The sequence below is a fragment of the Mercenaria mercenaria genome, chromosome 5 (assembly GCF_021730395.1).
Source record: "Mercenaria mercenaria strain notata chromosome 5, MADL_Memer_1, whole genome shotgun sequence".
Lineage (NCBI taxonomy): Eukaryota > Metazoa > Mollusca > Bivalvia > Venerida > Veneridae > Mercenaria > Mercenaria mercenaria.
In genome coordinates this window covers 46957955-46977820 of record NC_069365.1, presented here as the reverse complement: position 1 = coordinate 46977820, position 19866 = coordinate 46957955, and the positions used below count along the sequence as shown (strand labels likewise).

Below are 19866 nucleotides of genomic sequence, written 5' to 3'. Positions count from 1 at the left end.
GTCTCATTATAGATAATTTTGCTAATTAACAACTCTAAATAAACAACATCAAACATTTTGAATTTATTTAATTTAACCTTTTGTAACTTCTGACAAATTTAATCGGAAAATAACAGCCCAAACATTACAAAAACAAAAATTATACCTCTACCAATACCAAGACATGTTCTAAAAATTACATCCGGGCTTCGAATTAAGGTCCCTTTATATATATAATACAATATTTACGATTTTTTTGGAACACATCCAAGCAACGATCTGTATTTCACAACAGGTCTAAAAATTCAAATTTCGCTGGGCCTACGATTGATTGGTTTGGCCGGAAACGGCCAAAACTACGCAGCGCAGCGTAATCAAATAAGAATGAATAAAACAAAACAAAATCCTCGCGAGGTTTTTGAGTCGATAACTATCGTCTTAATTTTCGCATGTGTTTCTTAATTCTCGCATCGGGAAATTGAAATTCCGCTTAAAGAATGATACATAGTTGCGAGAATTAGTAAAACCTCGCTTTGTCGCACTGTCGCTTGGGATTAAATTTCTAGACAAATTGATCGATATAATTCTTCCTGGGTTTTATTTATCAATACACCGAAACAAATTTCTAATGACAGACTCTGTTTGCTGAACACCACAATATTCGACTGTTCTTTATTTCAGATAGACACTCTGGTATGGCCAGGTACGCTCTGTAATAGACAAGAAATAGGCCGGGATGCATCTTAATAAGTGTGACTATTTTGTTAATGACAGACACACTTATATCCCGCATAATACTTTTCAGAACCCTAATATGGTGAATTATCAAAAGCGAATGTGTAGCACTGATAAAAACAACTTAATTAAATTAGTCCAATTTGTAAGATTAACAATGCTGAAATTTGAACGAACCGTCTTCCTATATATATGTCAATTAACTGAAATTAAAATCTTTTAGCCACTCCATAGTTTATATATTGTATTCAATGGTTATCCTGAATTATCATTGTTATATACAAATTACTGAAATTAGTGAACACCAAAATTGTGAGTTTGAACGGTGACAATGCTTCTGAGTATGTTGAAACAATCATGAGCTCCCAAAGGGTAACCATGGCTGATACTCCGATTGGTTCGGGGCGAAAGCGTCATCTTTCAGAGCCTGATATTTCCTCAACCGTAAAGAAGCAGCGCGAATGGATGGCGTCGACAAGGGTCTGAATGATGCTCAGAAACGTAACCTTGCTAAGGCTAAGAGAAATTTGTATTCAGACGCAGCCAAGAAACCGCAGACTGCATCTCCTAACAAGACTCAGAAGTCTAAGCAGTCTCAGAAAAAAAGCAATCTAAGTTTCCCTAGAACTCCCGAAAAGTGGGCGTGACCTCAGCAGATGTGCACATTAATGGCAAGGATCAGTCTCTGGAATCAATGATCAACAAATTATCATCTGACATGTTTATGCTATTTCAGTCGTTGGACGAGCGCATTGATAAAGTTGAGTTGGGTTTAGAGCAACGAATTACAAATAAGGTTTCACAGGTTCTGGACAAGCGTGTGTCTCAGGAGATAAACCGTATTCGCTTGGCTGTGGATTCGGACGTTAAGGAGGCGATTGGATCGTTTAGAGACGAATGCAAGTCGGAGATAGAGACTTTGAATGCAAAGATTAAATCCTTGTCTACTAATAGTACTTTGAATGTTTCTAAGGATTCCAGTACGGACAAAACGTTGAACATAGTGATACGCGATCTACCGGAGTCTGATAACGAGGTTGTGGGGTCGAAAGTGAACAAGTTGTTTAAAGATGGTCTACGTATTCTGGCTGTGAAGTGTGAGAAGGCCGAAAGGAAAAAGTCTAGAAATCCAAGTAAGCCAGGTGTTATTATAGCAAAATTGAAATCGCATGATAAGAAACGAAAGGTTATGTCTGAGAAAAAGTCGTTAAAATCTAACAGTCAGTATTCAAATGTGTTCATTCATCATGATCAGGCTCCAGCAGACCTTGTCCTAGCCAACAACTTTCGAAGCATTCTCAGCGCAATGAAGTCCCACGGTCTCACAGTTCGTGGGTCACATGTGATTCCTCGAAGGTCACGTGATGACAGTGTTAGTCCTAGAAATAGGGGTTCGCGTGAGGGCACTCAGGACAGTCGTCGTGATGATTCCACTGCACGTGATCAGCGTGCAGATGACAGGAGCTGGGATGATTCTCGTGATTGCAGGGATCGCGGGTACCACTCTGACAGGCGTGGTCATGGTTACGGGAACCGTGACGATGGGTTTACTACTATTCGCGGAGGTCGACGTTCAGGGCGTGGTAGCGGCGTTCGTGGTCGTGGTAGCGGCGGTCGAGGTAACGGCGGTCGGGGTTGGAACAGTGGCAGGAGAGACTATTAGTTACGTGCCGGGTTTTGGAACGTTAAAAGGTGCAAGGTGGAATTTTAATAGAAACTCTGATAATTTTAATCTTAGATCCGAATGTGTTTTAGATAATAATTTTGACAGATTAGGCATAGCCGAATCTCATTTAATTCAAACTGATGTAATTCATTTAGATGGTTATAACTGGATTGGTTTTAACAGAAAACATATTCATAACTAGAATTTGTCTGTAGGACACAGGGTGTGCCCCCACGGGTACATTTGTCACAAATAATGGGGAAATAATTCAGATGTTTTCAGTCTTAATGGGGTATAGCCTCAACAAACATTTTATGAAAAGGATTCATTATTCTAGGCCATATACATTTTGAGCTATGAGCACCACAAACAAAAAATCCACTATTTTGGCTGTAACTCTGTAATAAGCGCCAAGATTCTTAAGAAGAATGCCACGTGCACAATGTCACATCATAATAAAGACTCAAGCAAGGTTTCATGAATTTACATCAAATACTTTTTGAGCTATGCACATAATTAGGTGAAAATGTTCATTTTTTGACTATTTCAGGGGTCATAACTCTGAAAATAGGGGAAAGAGGCAGACAAAAAAATAGGAGGTTTGCAAGTTCATATCATGATAAAGACTCATGCAATGTTTAATCAATTTATATGTAATACGTTTTGAGATAGGTACGTCACAAGGTGAAAATGTTCATTTTTTAACTATTTCAGGGGCCATAATTCTGAAATAGGGGGCGGAGCAGACTAAAAATTAAAGGTGTGCAAGTTCATATCATGATAAAGACTCATGCAAAGTTTAATTAGTTTGTATTTGATACTTTTTGAGTTAAGCGCGTCACAAGGTGAAAATGTGCATTTTTGACTATTTCAGGGGCCATAACTCTGAAAATAGGGGGCGAACCCAGATGAAAAATAGGAGGTGCGCAAGTTCATATCATGATAAAAACTCATGCAAGGTTTAATAAATTTAAATTAAATACTTTTTGAGCCAGGCGCGTCACAAGGTGAAAATGTGCATTTTTGACTATTTCAGGGGCCATAACTCTGAAAATAGGGAGGGGACCCAGATGAAAAATAGGAGGTGCGCATGTTCATATCATGATAAAGACACATGCAAGGTTTCATGAATCTATATCAAATACTTTTTGAGCCAGGCGTGTCAAAAGGTGAAAATGTGAATTTTTGACTATTTCAGGGGCCATAACTCTAGAAATAGGGAGGGGACCCAGATGAAAAATAGGAGTTGCGCAATTCATATCATGATAAAGACTCATGCAAGGTTTCATCAATTTGTATCAAATACTTTTTGAGCTACGCGTGTCAAAAGGTGAAAATGTGCATTTTTGACTATTTTAGGGGCCGTAACTCTGGAAATAGGGGGTGGAGCCAGATGAAAAATAGGAGGTGCGCAAGTTCATATCATGATTAAGACTCATGCAAGGTTTTATCAATTTATATCGAATACTTTCTGAACTAGGCGCGTCATTTCGGACGTACGGACGGACGCACGGACAAGAGCAAATCTATATGCCCCCACCACTCAGATTTCTACATACAGAAACAAACATTCTTCTTGAACGCAGAGAATGTTTCAAACGAAATTGTTGTATAAACTCCAAAAATTAGTTTAATTAATTTAATCGTAAAACTGATGTGTGAAAAATACAATGTAATTAAATTAAAATAACAATGAATTAAAAAAAAAAGCCGACAACGAAGTTACATTTAGTATTCCGAACTTTTAGATAAAACTGCAGAAAATCATCTAGGCTTAACACGCATTTAAATGGTGAAGAACAAAGCAATATCATAAACAAATATTTTCAGGCAACAGTTTACAGTTTCGAATTGCTATTTTCATTAAAATATGTCCTAATTTTATTGTTTTAAATACCCTGAATCAACAAGACAAATATCATGTAAAAAACGACATCTTTCTCTCTGGGTAAGACAAGCCTAGATTTAACCATTTTCACAGGGCGAAATGTAACATTAATGTAGATATTTCCCATTTAAAAACAGATGAAGGCAATAATTTCATGGCATAACTTTTGTTTTCAACAAAAAATTGAACAAATGATTTCCCAGATTTTCACTGAATGTTTGAGTAATAGCAAAATAACCTACGGCATACGCTTCGATTGGACGACAGCATAAGATAAGATAAATGTCGCATTCCATTCCCCGTATCAGTTGTTCCAGCTATAGCTGAAAATTCATTTGAGAGTATCTTGTGGCTGAAATTGTCGCATACATATGATAAGTTGAATATATTTCCTTGTGTATGCTATCTACCGCCACAAAACTCGTCACGTTATTTTGATGTAAATGGTTTTTATGATAAATTACTGACTGATGTTTATACTTTTCAGCCTTCTGGTGAAATGTTCATATGTGGCGATTTTAATAGTCGAATAGGCGATCTGGATGATCACATTGTTGGTATCGATACTTTATCTAGTAGAGATGTAAGAGATTTTACTGTAAATGCATATGGTGAACTTCTTAATATTGAGTTTTTAGTAAACTCTAATTTTTGTGTATTAAATGGTAGAAACTTTGTAAAAAACTATTTTACATCTGTATCTGTAAAAGGGGCATCTATAGTGGACTATTGTTTGGTACCGCATAATAGTATACACTGTTTTTCAGACTTCTGCGTAAGTCTTACATCAGATGTTATTAATAAGTGTGGCAATATTAAAAGTCTTGCTGGATCATTCACTTTTATATCTTGGAATATTTTGTGTAAAATGTCACGTAATAATTCTGAACATATTGATGTTTCTCATGAAGTATATGATAAATTTGATAGATGTTATTTTAGTAATGATTTTGTGTACAATGATGCTATATTGCTGGATTTTAATAAAACTATTGATACTTTAGAACGTGGTATGCGAACGCAAAATGATGTAAATTCTGCTTTTGATAAATGGTGTGATACTGTTAAGAACGCTATGTATAGTAATATTCCATACAAACGTATAAAAATTGGACATGTTAACTGTTCTTGAAAGCATCGTCCAGGTAAACCCTGGTGGACCACTCAGCTATCAGAGCTTTGGTCTAATTTGTCTGTAGCAGAAAAGCGCTGGCTTCATTGTAATAATAGAGCCGATAGAACTACCTTTAAAAGCACAATATGTTCAATTACGTAAAATGTTTGATGCTGAAATTCAGAAAGCCAGGCGTCGTCATTGGTACACTTTTCAGCAGGATATATTGGATGAGTGTAATGTTGATAAAACAAGCTTTAGGAAAAGTATTGGTAGAATTGGTATTGCACATGCTAATAAGAAATCTGTACCTGATGAGGTTGTACTTGATGACGGCACTGTGTCATCTGATACTATAGATATTTTAAATAAATGGAAAACAGAATTTAGTTCACTATTAAACAATCCAGTTTTAGTTAGTCCTGGGGAACACCACAGTTTTGTAAATGGTGATGATGATAGTCTTACTTTTAATAGTAATATTTCTGTTTTGAAGTAAAACAGGCTGTTGATGATGGTTAACGCAGTAAAGCATGTGGTATTGATGGAATACCAATTGAAGCATTGCAAAACGACACCGCAGTTTTATTTTTACATGCTCTGTTTAATGTTTGTTTTAAAAATGGTATTATCCCTACTGCTTGGGGACAAAGTGTTATCAACCCAATCCCTAAGTCAGCTAGTCTGGATCCTAGAAGTCCTTTGTCTTACAGGGGAATTACTCTGTCCTGTTCAGTATATAAATTGTATTGTTTCATCTTAAACAAATGACTTAGTAGTTGGGCTGAAAGTAATAACGTTATTGTCGACGAGCAGAATGGATTTAGAAAGAATAAAAGTACAATCGATCATTTGTCAACTTTAACCAACATCATTGATACAAGGAAAAAACTTAAACAGTCTACATTTTCAGCTTTTATTGATTTTAAAAAGGCTTATGATTATATAGATAGAGATTTACTATGGAACAAACTATTTGATATTGGTATTAAACTTTAGGTAAAATGTTATCTGCGGTACAATCATTGTATACTTATGTATATTCATGTGTTAGGGTAAACTCTAAATATACCGACTGGTTCAATGATAAGTCGGGATTACGTCAGTGTTGTATATTATCTCCCCTTTTATTTAACATGCATATAAACGATCTAGCAATTTATTTAAAGTCTTTAAATGTTGGTGTTGTGTATGGATCTGAGAAAATATGCTTACTATTGTATGAAGACGATATTGTTTTGTTAGCAAAAAATGAATCAGATTTACAACTTTTGATTAATGCATCTCATGGTTGGTGCAACACCAATGATATGTATATAAATTGCAGTAAAAATCAAATTGTGGATTTTCGACCATTGTCTGTTAATAGAACTACTTGTATTTTTATGTGTGGTGATTATATACTACAGGTTGTTGATAGATATATGTATTTGGGTTTATTATTACATGAAAACTTGGATTATAACATAACTGCAAAAGTGTGGTAGCCCGAAGTGCAAGTCGTGCCCTTGGTGTGTTAATCGCTAAATGTAAATCAGTTGGCGGCCTGCCTTATAGTGTGTATACTCATTTGTATGATTCTGCAGTTTGGCCAATACTCAGTTATGGTTCTACAATCTGGGGATACCGTTCATACTTCTGTATTAACGCGGTTCAGTACCGTGCGATGCGGTTCTTTTTAGGTGTCGGTAGATACTCGCGGAACGTAGCGGTATCGGGCGAAATGGGTTGGTGTGTGTGTGTGTGTGTGTGTGTGTGCGTGTGTGTGTGTGTGTTCGGGTTTAACGTCTTTTTCAACAATTTTTCAGTCATATAATCGACGGTGTCTACTTGTAGCAGTGAGCACAATGTCCAACTTTATAGTGCTGCTTCACTGGAATATCACGCCGTAGACACGTGGCATGATACCCCACCCAGTCACATTATACTGACACCGGGCTGACCAGTCCTAGCACTATCCTCTTAATGCTGAGCGCCAAGCGAGGAAGCTACTAGTTCCATTTTTTACGTCTTTGGTATGACGCGGCCGGGGATCGATGAAATGGGTTGGGTATCCCCAGATGTAAGACATTGGAAGTCCATTTCTATCCATTTGGCTAGAATGTCAAAAATGCATAAGAGTAGAATTAATAAGCGGGTTGCACTTTGGGCTGCATCTAGGGAAATAGGTCGTGTAAAAATTGGTTCTGTAAAGTCTATGCTACTAGTTGTGGTGTTCCCCAGTATTGTGATATCAGTATTGTTATTCCTAAACAAACAGTTGTCAACTCAGTAACACAAAAATTAAAGGTCAATCATTGTTCAGATTGGCTCCAGTCTTTGATTCGTCGTGACGTCGCTCCAATACGCATTGAAACTGGGCGTTATGAAGGATTAGGCGTAAAGGAACGTAAATGTCCTTTCTGTAGCAATATTGACGATGAGAACTATGTTCTTCTTGATTGCTTTTTGTATGATGACTTGCGTCAATCATTATTTGCAAAGTCAAATACTATTGATAGTTCCTTCAGTACGATGTCTAAAACTAATCAATTGAAATTTTTGTTCATCAAAGAAGAAATGATACGTTATAGTGCCAAAACCTGTTTTAATATTTTGCAACGTCGTCTTCATTTATTTGTAATTCTAACACGATCCGATTCATTTTCCTATTAAACAAAGAAGGCTGAAAACAGTGAATTATTATACAACAATTCACTGTTCTGACGTCACAATCATTACGTCATGGTGTCAAACGGCATAGCGGCGCGCTGGAAAAGAAACCGATTGAAAACTGGCAAATATTAAATAAATGCCGTCAATGATGTACTTTAAAGTCGCTGGTAACGTGTTAGAATCGAAATAATATATCTCATTTAGTGATTTGCTCTTGAATAAAATCATTGTTTGTCGTTCAGATGCGTATTATTATATCACTCGGGCTGCGCCCTCGTGATATAATTCCTCCGCATCTGAACTCCAAACAATGATTTATTCAGCGACAAATCACTTAATGAGATATATTATTTCTTAAATAGTGTCACAATAATGTTTTATGAATGATGAACGTAACGTTTTATTATAAGTGTAGTTAATCAATGCTAATCTGTTCACCCCTTATCTGATCAGGGATGATACTGGTAATTTAAAATACTTCTTATCAAGCGCATTAGGGCCCTGGTTTACATTTTTCAGTGTCTTAACTACTTATTTTTATGGCAGTTCTTACTTTTTTGATTAGCATTGGTTATCTATCTTTTATCGTGTAAATACAATTATGATAAATTAAGCATTTTGGTGCACTATGTAATGTGTAAAGATATTTCTTATAGTGTGATTTGTAATGTATTTTTAATCTATAGTGTCTTGTCATTCTAGACATAGAATTGCCAATTATGTATATTGTATGTTTAATATTTGTTATTTTTTATGACACTGTATTGGAAGAGACTTTAATAAAGTATAAAACCTAAAACCTAAATGATCCAGGATGACTTGGGATAAAAATAGTTATAAAAACTTTATGTAATTTTATTTAAGATGTGATATATCCTAACCGTGTGTTTGCGCACGGTGGGGGACCGTGCGTAAGTGTTGGATCATGAGCCCATAAAGGCGATTGATCTAGTGTCACGCACCTGACCGGCCGTGTGTGGGCGTCCGTCGAGGCACGGGTGGAATATATTATTTGTAGCCTGACGTGACTCTCATTAATTGTTTACCTAAGACAAATGTAAGAACTGGCAATCTATTATTCTCAAGGATAAAGTTCTAACATCTCGTCATTTTCACTCATTAGATAAAATTTCTTATTGAGGGAAGATGAATTGAACAGCAGATTAAGCGTGTATTAACGTTTGTTTATAAAAGACTAAGATTCTTTTTTCTTTTTGGGAATTAAATGTGTGGGTCATGTTAGAATATCATTTGTACTATGTTCTTGACACGTTATTTTGTTTGTATTCTCTTATGCCCTCTCGGGCCATGACATCAAATAAATCTTTTAATCTTTTAAAATCTATTTACTTTATAACGATTTTCGACATTTCCTAGCATATCAGATTTTCAGAGACTTGTATTCCAGTAAAGAACTATATTGCTACATTAGAGAAAATGGGTGTTAATTTTTATGCAAGAAAACTACAGTTCGTTTTATTTGCACGAAAATACACCTTATTTTTCTAAAAGAAATATTTTACATCAACTAAGGCTCTAAAGCAACACGCTTTGATGTATATAAATTATTTCTATGGAACTAAATAGTTTTAGGTAAGTTTTGTCCGTTTGTATGATCAGTAGACTTGCTTTATGGACCGTATAACGCTAATTTTGGACGCATTTTGTTTTTCGAAAAATTTATCAATTTCATTTTATTATGAAAAGTGATTGGTGTAAGATAACAAACTTAAATTTCTTTTGATAAGTAGTTGGAAAGATTGTCTAAACGAATATGAAAAACAATTTTCTTCCCACATTTGCTGAATTTTGCCATTTTTGGCAAAAATATAATAGCCGTAAAATAAGGAAAAAATGCTTATAAAATATTTATTTTGGGTAAATAACTGCAAATAAAAACTTGATTTGGTAGTAAATGACAAAATCTGAAAATTTGTTACAAAAAAGACAACATCTGTTCGTCCGTATGTACGTAATTTAGAATAAAAGTATTTCCGTAGTTTTCCGTACGGAAAAAGTTCGTGTTTTTCATTAACTTCAAATAATTGTAGAATTTTTCAAACACAGGATATCGTAAATAAATAACATTCATTAATTAAAGCTAAACATTTTCTAAACAGATATGTAACTTATATAGTTTTACCATCAACGGTTTTGTAGGGGGGCCGTCTCACAATGTACCATTTTTCGTGAAATATGCATACTTCTTCATATACTAGAGTGGCGGACCTTGTCAGAGGAGTCATATCTTCGTAACCTGATGTCCGATTTTAATAAATGATACCTTTTTGCAAAGGACAAGCCAGTATCTAGAGAAAACAGGTCAAGTCGGGTTCAAACCCGGTCGTCTAGGGGTCAAGGTCATAGGTCAAAGTCCGGTAATATTCTCAAAATATGAACTTTTCAGAGCAGTCAAGGCAGTCATAAACACGCAAACACTTTATCCACTGAGTCCAACGACACCATTGGAGGAATTCTCTCTTTGCCAGCACCCTACCGCATATAACAAGTTCGGTCGTTTTCTGATATCTGTCCTGAGCTCTAATGGCACCATATGGACTCGTAAGTAGCTTAAATGTAAAGCTTAGACATCTACAAACATATTCATATGTCTGGATACTGGTTATATGACCCAGGGAAGTACCTACGCCTGCAGTATCTTGATCAATGAAATGGGTCCAATCGCTAAGGTGACTATGTCTTAGACTAGCTGACAAACGAAATAAAATGTCCTATGTTAAAACGTAGAGCTGGTAGGACCAAATATCTAATATATAGAATTTTCCTCTGGCTACCTTGCCTAAATGATTCGTGTATCAATGATTCGTAAATGATTTCTATTTGAAGCTAAATAATTTCAGAGATCAGGCAAATCACAAAATGTTTCAAACTATCTTAATCTTCAATTTATACCGATAAGCTCAAACTCCTATAGGCTGGAGACTCTATACTTGACTGGTCTTTTTGTTGAAGTTCCCGTCAGACAATGTCTTTGAATCAACAACATACGAGTCCTATCGCATAGATGCTCGGCTTCTGTCCTCTCAACTCTATATGACTGCCTTGACTCCTGGATGCTCAGCGCCAATATACTATCATATGTAGCATTCAACTACCACATAGGTATTCCCGATGCCTTGGCTGTACTTCGCCAATAACGCTGAACCGTCCATAAGCTGGAACTCTCCTACTCTCAGTAGATTACCAAACTCTGGGTCTCTGTCTCAGCTTTCCGATGCTCAGCCTATATTTGCTATAGTCTATAGCATTCAACTACCATAAAGGTAACACTCCTATACGCTGGCCCTATAGCTCGAAACCTTGTTGAAATTCTGCAACTGTTCTTTAGTCTATGAACTTCCAAAGTCTTCTTTTTAATAATATATCCGCCCTGACAGGGTAAATGCAATAGTAGTCTCCTTATCAAGGTACTGGGATAAATTATTAGTTGAATCCTCGATGTGTCTTCTTCAACCGCTGCATACCGAATGAGCTCTCTGTCATCCATCTACCTATTTATACCGAAGCAGACGTGCTATTTTTAGAACTTGTTTATGACTGGACCAAATTTAAACATAACGTTTTACAACGAGTACTTGCTCTATCAAATATTTGGTTCCATTTAACTGTTGTATATGACATAGTGTGTGATGCTCGGATCCAACTATCAACATAATGAACCCAAATAAGCCGGAAATGACTAAAACCCTATTAATAACAGCAATTCAACAATGATTTTAGCAATGATAGTATGAAAAGGGAGTCAAGCACTATCTGTACTTAATGTGTTACGTTATCAATATATCAAACATACAAATTATTCTGACACCATACATGGAATAGGTAAGTACCCGGGATATAGAGACATGGTTAAAGAGGCCGTGTCAAACCCTACCTTGTAGCCGTATATGACCTGCCCTGACCTCCAGGGCTACTCAAGGTACTTTAACATGATGGTCTCAATAGCCAGGACTGCCACCTAAATTACAATGTATTATATAGGTATATTACTTTGGCATAAAGGCTCGAACCCGGTCGAAAACCTTCAATATATGGTCAAAATAGAAACTTAGAAGACCAAATGGTGACCTTACATGTCCCACCCCGACCCCTACACGGCTGTCCAAGGTACTCGAACGTGGTCTCAATTAATAGCTAGGACCCATACCTACACGACCATGTATGATACGTGTATATATTTTTGTCATAAAGGCTCGAACTTTATCGAAAACCTCTCAGACATAGTCATTTTATCCATGTTCGAAACTACCCGGTGACCTTGTACGACCTCTCCTGACCCCTCAGGCCATCCTAGGTACCAAACTGGGTGTCAATTTATAGCTAGGACCCATACCATCACAACCATTATAATACTGGTATATATCATGGTCATAGTTTAGTTTAAACATAGTTTATTTCAAACAATGATTGCAAAATTTACAATTCATGATTCATAGTACAAAAGATAATGCTTGAAAAAGGATCAGAGCCGAAAGCAACAGCTTATAGAGGTCTTCTCCTGCAGTAACATATTGTTATAGGTACAGTACGACAGTGTTTATGATCTTGTCTGAAATATAATCTTTAAGAAATATAAGTAAATTGACCGCTTAAACTAAAAACTACAAATCATAATATTGTCATTAAATAGATACTAAAGTGAAACGAGCACACATGTGGCTAATGAATGTGAAGTTGAAAGTGAGATAAGCAGAGGAAGAGAGGGAATAAAAGGATTGAGATTCATTCGGATTGTAAAATGGTGTCAGCAAGCATGTAATATTATATAATCAAGTGTTCATGAAAATCTTCTACTTTCCATGATGTAGTTTTGAACTGCTTGAAAAATTTGGATGTTAATATCATCGCTGAGATTCCGGTCTCCATTCAGTAAGGTATGAAGTGTTACGGTGCAATAGATGGAAGTAGTCTCAAGAAGACGGACTCTGATATCACTATAACGGTGACATTCAAAGAAGAAATGATGATTACTCTCCGTAAGACCACGTTGACAAAGAGGTGATGGATAAATGGTGCTGGTTTAGGGAGCTGCATTCAGTACGGAGACGAGCATTGCCATTAGACTTGCCATTTCCTGTCGCCTAAGTAAAATCTCGGTACGTTCAGATTTTGCTGCGTTTTAAAGGAGGTCAGGGACTGTGAGTTTTGTAGCTCTCTTAGAAGTTCGTTCCAATCTCTCAGAGCAGATAGCAGAAAAGCGTTATAGTAAAGGGATGTTCTTTAGTTGATTGACTGGATGTCATCGGCATTGCGTAGGTCATACCGAGAAGTGTCTCCAACAGATGGTGTAATCAGGAGTTAGGCCGTTTTTCATTTTGTATAGTAGAGTTAGTTTATGGTTCTGTCTTCGACTCTCCAGGGATTCCAAGGAACTTCTCTGTTGATTTTATTGAGACACACAAGTTAAGTTGTCCCAGAAACGATACGGACAGCTTCATGCAGAATTTGGTTAAGTTTGAGTTTCTCATACTGCGTATAGTTGATATAAACCACATGGGCATATTCAATAAGAGGTCTGATAAAAAAGATAAATATATCACTTCTAATGACCTCCTATCTAGCTGAAACTTTAGTTTACGAATATTTATATGTATTCCTTTCCAGGCTCGCTCTTTAATGGAGTTTATATGATAATGCCAGGAACAGTCATCTGAAAAAAAAGACTCCAAGATGTTTGTGTACAGCAACTGAGGGAATTGGCTGATCATGCATAACAAGTGGTGGATGTAAAGGTTTCGATAACAATCGATAGCCAGGACCCATACTTACACACACATTCATGTATAATACGGGTACATGTATATGCTTTGGTGATATAGGCCCGAACTTTATCGAAAACATTTCCGACGTGGTCAAAATAAGCAGATTTTCAAAGTTCGAACACTACCCGGTGACCTTCTTCAACCTGCCCTGACCCTCGGGCTATACTGCTATACTAGGTATCTGAACTGGGTCTAAATCTTTAGGTAGGACCTATACCTACACGACCATGTATATTATATATGTACATATAATGGTCATAGGGGTTCAAACCGGGTCTAAAGCCGTACAGACAAGGTCAAAATTGACGTATTTCCTAAGTTTCAACACTACCCGGTGACCTTATAGGACCTGCCATGACGCTTATGGGTATGTCAAATACTCAAACTTGGTTTCGTTCGATAGCAAGGACCTTTACCTATCTTATAATATAACACAGTGGTATATGCCGGGTCACAGGTGATCCAACCGGGTTGAAAACCGTCCAAAATGGATCAAAATAATGCTTTTTTGACTCCAACATTCCTCCATATATTACATGTCCTGAGCTGAGATGGTATCCAATATACCCGAATGTTATTTTGAACAGTAGTTAGGACCCGTACAAGTCAGACCATGTGTAGTAAGGGTATATGTGATGACACAGAGGCTCGAACCGGGGTGTAAACTTGTTAAATTAGGTCTAAAATACTGATTTGTTGTTGTTTTTGCTGTAGTTGATTTCCATATTTCACCTCCTGTGACCTCTAGGGGTTATCCTTTCATGTTTAATAATTTTAAATGTAGATATGATGTATAGCTACAATATTAGGTACCATTTATGTGTAAAGGGGATTGTTTGTCTTCTCATCAGATGAAATATCAATTAAAACAGGCAAATTTTTCAAATATTTCCTTTACCGGACACAAATTTTATTTTCCCTGTGACCTCATTTCGTGTCCTAGAAACCTGGTTATGATCTTATTTTGTAGCTTCGACATTTTTCTACATTATATTTTAATTATAATAATATGTCTTGAGCACTGGACTTAAAAAATATAAATTACGACCAAAAGTGTTTGTTTTTTTCGTGATTTTTTGTACATATTCATCATGTCAATGTCAGTTCGCTGAGGGTCCGAATTTATTCATCACTCATTGTTTAAATGTTTGTGCCTAGCACTTACGAAAAATATATAAAACTTTCATTATTAATTGTCGTTAATGGTCTAAAAAATTACATCAAACATTGACTTTTTCCCGCATTTTTTCTCTCAAAAAAACCCCACCCCAACACCAATTATCATCCAAGTATATTAGTTTAGGGTAAGATATTTTATTTTTGAAGGCAGTTCCGACGATGAAATAGATTAAACTTGATTTCTAAACTTGCACCACTTTTATACATGGTCCCCTAGGTACGGGTCCTGGCTACAGATTAAGACCATGTTCAAACACCTGGGCGAGTCATGTGTGTCAGAGGAGGTAATACATGGAGGTTTGGTATTGTAATTTAAACCGAATTTCAGTTGATAATGACAGTATGTTAGATTTTGATCACTGTTCGAGTCTCTACATCCCGGATACCTACATATACTATGTATGGAGTATGTTGGTAGATGTCTAAGCTTTACATTTAAGCTACTTATAAGTCCATATGATGCCAGGACAGGTATCAGAAAATGACCAAACTTGTTATATGCGGTAGGGTGCTGGCCAAGACTAAGCTGGATCGACCCGGGAAGCCGTGAGAACTGCTCCAATGGTGTCGTTGGACTGAGTGAAAATAGCACTTGCGTTTTCAGGACTGCCTTGACTGCTCTGAAAAGTTCATATTTTGAGAAAATTACCGGACTTTGACCTATGACCTTGATCCCTAGCCGACCGGGTTTGAATCCGACTTGGCCTGTTTTCTCTAGATACTGGCTTGCCCTTTGCAAAAAGGTATCATTTATTAAAATCGGACACCGGGTTATGAAGATATGATTCCTCTGACAAGGCCCACCCTTCTATTTAACATATGAAAAAGTATGTATATTTTCACGAAATTGGTACATTTTGAGACGGTCCCCAGACGAAATCGTCGATGATAAATGTATATAGATTAAATATCTGTTTAGAAATTGTTTAGATTTAATTAATGTATGAAATTTATTTCATTAAAATATCGTGTGTTTGGAACATTCTACAATTGTTTGAAGTTAATGAAAAACATGGACTTTTTCCGTAATGAAAAGTACGGAAATACAGTTTTTATCCTAAATTACGTACACACGGACGAACAGATGTTGTCTTTTTTTGACACACACATTCAGATAGTGTCATTTTCTATCAAAAGTGTTTTATTTGCAGTTATTTACCTAAAATAAATATTTTATAAGCAGCAAAGTTCAGCAAATGTTCACGACGACATGTCCGTCGGGGAAGAAAATTGTTTTTCATATTCGTTTAGACAATATTTCCAACTACTTATTACTGGAATTTTCAGTTTGATATCTTACTCCTAACGCTTTTAATAATAAAATGAAATTGATAATTTTTTAAAAAACAATGCGACCAAAATTAGCGTTATACGGTCCCTATAGCAAGTCTACAGATCGTACAGACAAAACTTACCTAAAACTATTTATTTCTATAGAAATAATTGATATACAACATAACGTGTTTCTTTAGAGCCTTAGTTGATGTATATTTTTTTTTGAAAAATAAGGTGTATTTTCGTGCATTTGTTGCTTTTTGACATGGCGTCCATGTTCGAGCCCGGACGACCATTAGTGTCGGGTTTGAGCCTAGTGCTATACCTTTATGAAATAGTCCTGGAATAGTTCTACAAATACATGTAACTTTTGTTAAGATATCATAAGTACTTTTTTCGTAATATTTGATTGAAATTGACCGATTTTTAAAGAAAATATATTAACAACATTTGACCTTAATTACCTCGTCATTCGACAATTCCGTGATATTTCCGCGATAGACTGTCGTGTTTCTTTGCTCGTTATCGTGTGTCGCGTTGAATGGCATGTGTCGTGGTTAAGCAATTTATGTCGACAGTCTACAATTCCGCGACATATGCGTGATATACTGCCGAGTGTCGTTGTACATTGTCGTGTGTCTCGTTGAATGTTGTGTGTTGCGTTCTTAGGGCGACACACGACAATTCAACGCGACACACGACACGACACACGACATTCAACGCGACACACGACACGACACTCGAAATGAACAAGACACTCAATTTTATCTGCAATATTTTTGCGTCAATGAAACTTTCAAATAATAAAAGGTCGTGTGTCCTTGTACATTGTCGTCCATCGCGTTGCAATGTCGTGACTCGTGTCGTCCTAAAAGGGCGACAGTCGGCATTCAATGTGGCACTAACCGGAGTCCGTAGTTTCCCTTTTTCAACTGTGTAGCAGAAAATTTCATCCACGGTGCTATAGTAAGAAATAATCCCTATCACCGTGCGACAATGCGAGGTTTTACTAATTCTCGCAACTATGTATCATTCTTTAAGCGGAATTTCAATTTCCCGATGCGAGAATTAAGAAAGACATGCGAAAATTAAGACGATTGTTAAATCTCGCATGTATATATGTTTTTGGACAGGGCGACAACGCGATAATTATTGCATTGTCGCGCGTTGGTGAGGCGAGAATTAATGTGGCACGAACAGGATTCCGTATCAGCCTGCAAGTTATACACATATATGTATACAAGTCAAAAGTTGACATTTAGTTTAAACATATTTATTGCATGAATTTCACAAATAACAATAGTACAGTAACCATTTTGCATGCAAAGAATATTGACGAAAGCACATTGTACGTATAAGGTCAATCTTCTATTATAAGATATACACCAAAAACATGGCTTAAATTTACAAAACAGAATAATATTTCTTGTGCAATACATCCAATTTTAGAAGAAAATATACGATAAGAGATGTTTCTTAAAATCGTAGACACTTAACATATAAGGCTGTATTCCTATAAATCCCAAGAACAAAACAAAATATTGACAGCCTGTTCGTACATATTTTAGAAGTCACAAATAAGTTAAGTGCTAGTAAGAAATTCGTAGTCACTTAACATCATACAAGTTTGTTAACGTTATTTTTCAAAAGATTCTTGAAGCTAGTCAAAGTTGGCGCATTTCGGATTTCAGTGGACAAATTGTTCCAATCACGTATAGTAGCAGGTAAGAATGAGTTGAAGTATTGTGAAGTGCGCGAGTATACCGGTCTTATAAAATCAGGATTGCGAAGATTGTATTGGGTTGAAGCTCCTGCTGACAGAGGAATTAACTGTTGTAGATACTCCGGGGTCAGTCCTTTTTTCATTTTATAAAATAAAATCAATCTGTGGTCTCTTCTTCTTTTTTCAAGTGATTTCCAATTGGTTTCGCGTTGGATATTTTCTAGGGATACTAGTCTAGTTGCTCCTGTCACAATTCGCGCACATTCATTCTGAATCTTGTCTAACTGATCATTTTCAAAAGCTGTACAGTTATTCCAGATAACGTCGGCATACTCTAAAATAGGGCGAACAAAAGAAGTATATATCGTTTCAAGGGATTTCCTGTCGAGAGTCATTTTCAATTTACGCATAATGTGTACTCGTGTCCAGGCTTTTTCAGTGATGTAGTTGACATGTTCAGGCCAAGAACAGTCATTAGTAAGTATGAGTCCAAGATGTTTATGATGTGACACTTCCGGAATCACTTGGCCATACATAGTCAGAGCAGGATGAAGCAACTGTGTTGTTTTTCTGGATATAAGAAGTGATTCTGACTTTGAAGGATTGAAATCTACAAGCCATTGATCAGCCCATGACATGATTTTAAGAATGTCCGATTGCAGAAGCTCCGCAGCTGGGACCGGAAAGTCAACAATGATGTAAAGGCTAGTGTCATCTGCAAAAAGGCGGATATGGCTACCAAGATCAAGGACGATATCATTTATAGTTGACATTTGGAAAAAAGATCGTATTTAAAGATGGAATTTGTAAGCATCCTGATGCAACATGTAGTTTATATACAGGGGAGTAAGAAATTGGCACTTGCATGTATACAAACACAATTTTTAGCCAGTGCTTTAGCAACTGACTATTATACCTCTAAATTAACTACCAAGTTTTAACCTCGCGTCGTCTGAGTTTACCTTCTATTTCTATGTGACCGCATCAAAATGGTCCCAAATTTATATTTTATAATCTTGGTTTTGTGGTTTTGTGTGAGTGTGTGAGCAACTGAGGACTACTGTTTTAAACAACAAAAACAAGCAGCAATGGATTCTAGAATAATTATGAACTTTATATTTACATTCGAAATATTCGGAATCACTCCGCTCTATGGTTAGGGTTAGGGTTTAGGGTTGAAATTGGCCCCACCCAGGGGCAAACTTAGTTTTACATAGAGTTGTATAGGAAAACCTTTAAAACTTTGAACCACAACGCACAGAGCCTAGATATTTGGAATGTAGCATTGTCTAGTGGACCTCTATCAACATTGTTCAAATCATCACCGCTCTATGCACAATGAAATGTTGATGGGTTAAATATCACTCAATAAGCACTGGCTATCAGACCTTTCAGGGCTTTGATTTTAGTTGCAACAATCAAGGTATAAACATGGAAGTTAGAAGTTGTTATCTAGGTGAACCAATAAATATCCAACACAGCAATTTGAATTAAGGCGAGTAATATCCTCCATAGGTAAAATCGTGACTTAGCTGCACTTCCAAAGAAACGCTTTTGTTTTCAAAAGAATCATTTTACCGAAGGCAACCTTTTTGGCAATATATGGTTATATTTACACCAGTTTTCGTAGATATTGCAATGTTCAAGAAAAAAACAACATAGTACGTCTATCTTTGACAATAGGCTCATTGAAATGACATTTTGTCTTGTCACACCTAATAGCAAATCTGACGAATGACAACTCTTCAGCAGACGACGAAAACGTTTTTACTGTTATAGTCAGAACTGCACCACTCTATAATAAGAACCACATTCTGACGTACTTGACTTCGAAAAATTTCGAATAAAATGGTTTTGGCTTTTATCACT

General features: G+C 36.4%; 1 protein-coding gene across 1 annotated transcript in view; it reads right to left on the bottom strand.

Moving 5' to 3' along the window:
• LOC123557158 (uncharacterized) overlaps positions 1-19866 on the bottom strand; it is a 59961-nt gene that overhangs the window by 16437 nt on the left and 23658 nt on the right. The gene's annotated exons all lie outside the window — the stretch shown is intronic.